The sequence below is a fragment of the Tursiops truncatus genome, chromosome 3, assembly GCF_011762595.2.
Source record: "Tursiops truncatus isolate mTurTru1 chromosome 3, mTurTru1.mat.Y, whole genome shotgun sequence".
NCBI classification, from domain to species: Eukaryota; Metazoa; Chordata; class Mammalia; order Artiodactyla; family Delphinidae; genus Tursiops; species Tursiops truncatus.
Window position 1 is genome coordinate 110,233,189 of NC_047036.1, and position 3,235 is coordinate 110,236,423.

Below are 3,235 nucleotides of genomic sequence, written 5' to 3' on the forward strand. Positions count from 1 at the left end.
AATTCCTGAACCAGCAAACAAAAATTAAAATTCAGAATTTAAGATCAAGAAACAAGCTAAATCATGTAATATTTAATTAAGAAACTAATAATGGAATATTACCCAAATAAAAAGTAAGTACAAGCTCAATTAGCATGTTCCATATTTCAGAGAAGAAGCATTAAGGGTTTATGCCATAAGTTTATTTACAAACATACCTAGGATTCTGAGTTCAAGAATTGGATCGTTTTTTCAAAGAGACTGCCCCTCTTAAAATCTGCTTTACATATCTATCTCATAGATTATTTTTTAAGCAGTTGCTGTCTTACTCTAAAGAAAGGCACAGCAAATCTAGACCCAAAGTACAAACTCATAATAGCTAGTAACTGCTACTTCTTTTCCACTGAAAATGGTAAATTCTTCCCTGGATCCTCCTCATAGTGGCTCCTACGGACCACAGAGGTTGTGAACCTCTGGATGCTCTATCCCAACATAGTGCTGTGGGAAGCTCTGCGAAAGGCACAGAGACTGAAGGTGCAAGAAATGGTGGTGGCACACCAAGCTGTATTGGAGCATAGTTGAGTAGCAATGTTGTGTTAGTTTCAGGTGTACAGCAAAGTGAATGAGTTATATATATACTTGTATCTATTCTTTTTCGAATTTTTTTTCCCATTTAGGTTATTATGGAGTATTGAGCAGAGTTCCCTGTGCTATACAGTAGGTCCTTGGTTATCTATTTTATGTTTAATTTTTTTCCAAATTTTATTTTATTTATTTTAAACATCTTTATTGGAGTATAATTGCTTTACAATGTTGTGTTAGGTTATCTATTTTAAATAGAGCAGTGTGTACATGTCAATCCCAAACTCTCAATTTATCCCTCCCCCTCCCCCTTCTACCCTGGTAAGCATAAGTTCATTCTCTAAGTCATTGAGTCTGTTTCTATTTTGTAAATAAGTTTATTTGTATCATGTTTTTTTAGATTCCACATATAAATGATATCATACGATATTTGTGTTTCTCTGTCTGACTTAATTACTTAGTATGATTATCTCCAGGTCCATCCATGTTGCAGCAAACGGCAGTATTTCATTCTTTTAAATGTCTGAGTAATATTCCATTGTACATAGGTACCACATCTTCTTTATCCATTCCTCTGTCAATAGCCATTTAGCTTGTTTCCATGTTTTGGCTATTGGAAACAGCACTGCAATGAACACTGGGGTGCATGTATCTTTTTGAATTATGGTTTTCTCAGGGTATATGACCAGGAATGGAATCACTGTATCATATGGTATCTCTATTTTTAGTTTTTTAAGGAACCTCCATAGTAGTAATATCAATTTACATTACCACCAACAGTGAAGGAGGGTTCTCTTTTCTCCACACCCTCTCCAGCATTTATTGTTTGTAGACTTTTTGATGATGGCGACTCTGATCAATGTGAGGTGGTATCTCATTGTAGTTTTGATATGCAGTTCTCTGATAATTAGTGATGTTAAGCATCTTTTCATGTGCCTCCTGGATATCTGTATGTCTTCTTTGGAGGAATGTCTATTTAGGTCTTCTGCCCATTTTTTTGATTGGGTTGTTTGTTTGTTTTGCTATTGAGCTGCATGAACTGTTTGTAAATTTTGGAGATTAATCTCTTGTCAGTTCCATCATTTGCAAATATTTTCTCCCATTCTATGGCTTGTCTTTTCATTTTGTATATGGTTTCCTTTGCTGTGCAAGAGCTTTTGAGTTTAATTAAGTCCCATTTGTTTATTTTTGTCTTTATTTCCATTACTCTAGGAGGTAGGTCAAAAAAGATCTTGCTGAGATTTATGTCATAGAGTGTTCTGCCTATATTTTCCTCTAAGGGTTTTATAGTATCCAGTCTTACATTTAGGTCTTTGATCCATTTTGAGTTTATTTTTGTGTATGGTGTTAGGGAGTGTTCTGATTTCATTCTTTTATATGTAGCTGTCCAGTTTTCCCAGCACCATTTACTGGAGAGACTGTCTTTTCTCCATTGTATAGTCTTGCCTCCTTTGTCATACATTAGGTGACCTTAGGTGTGTGGGTTTATCTCTGGACTTTCTATACTGTTCCATTGATCTATATTTCTGTTTTTGTGCCAGTACCATACTTTTTTGATGACTGTAGCTTTTTAGTATAGTCTGAAGTCAGGGAGCCTGATACCTCCAGCTCCGTTTTTCTTTCTCAAGAATGCTTTGGCTATTCGGGGTCTTTTGTGTCTCTATACAAATTTAAAATTTTTTTGTTCTAGTTCTGTGAAAAATGCCATTGGTAATTTGATAGTAATTGCATTGAATTTGTAGATTGCCTTGGGTAGTATAGTCATTTTCACAGTATTGATTCTTCCAGTCCAAGAACATGGTATATGTTTCCATCTGCCTGTGTCATCTTTGATTTCTTTCATCAGAATCTTAGTTTTCATAGTAGAGATCTTTTGCCTCCTTAAGTAGGTTTATTCCTAGGTATTTTTATTCTTTTTGATGTGATGGTAAATGGGATTGTTTCTATAATTTCTCTTTCTGATCTTTCATTGTTAGTGTATAGAAATGCAACAGATTTCTGTGTATTAATTTTGTATCCTACCACTTTACCAAATTCATTGATGAGCTCTAGTAGCATCTTTAGGATTTTCTATGTATAGTATCATGTCATCTGCACTTACAACTTTACTTCTTCTTTTCCAATTTGGATTCCTTTTATTTTTTTCCCCCCTCTTTAATTTCCATGACTAGGACTTCCAAAACTATGTTGAATAAAAGTGGTGAAAGTGGACATTCTCATCTTGTTCCTGATTTTAGATGGAATGCTTTCAGTTTTTCACCATTGAGTATGATGTTAGCTGTGAGTTTGTCATAAAATGCCTTTATTATGTTGAGGTAGGTTCTCTCTATGCCTACTTTCTGGAGAGTTTTTGTCATAAATTGTGTTGAGTTTTTTTGAAAGCTTTTTCTGAATCTATTGAGATGATCATATGGTTTTTATTCTTCAATTGGTTGATGTGGTGTATCACACTGATTGATTAGCAGATACTGAAAACTCCTTGCAACCCTGGGATAAATCCCACTTGATCATGGTGTTGATCCTTTGAATATATTGTTGGAATTGGATATTTTGCAGGTATTTGTTGGGGATTTTTGTGTCTATCTTCATCAGTGATACTGGCCTGTAATTTTCTTTTTTTGTGGTATCTTTGTCTATTTTTTTTATCAAGGTGATGGTAGTCTCATAGAATGAG

General features: G+C 34.5%; 1 pseudogene; it reads right to left on the reverse strand.

The window, feature by feature from the left end:
* Positions 1 to 281: 281 nt before the first annotated feature.
* LOC101338351 (cytochrome c oxidase subunit 7C, mitochondrial pseudogene) lies at positions 282 to 473 on the reverse strand (annotated as a pseudogene).
* Positions 474 to 3,235: the final 2,762 nt, after the last annotated feature.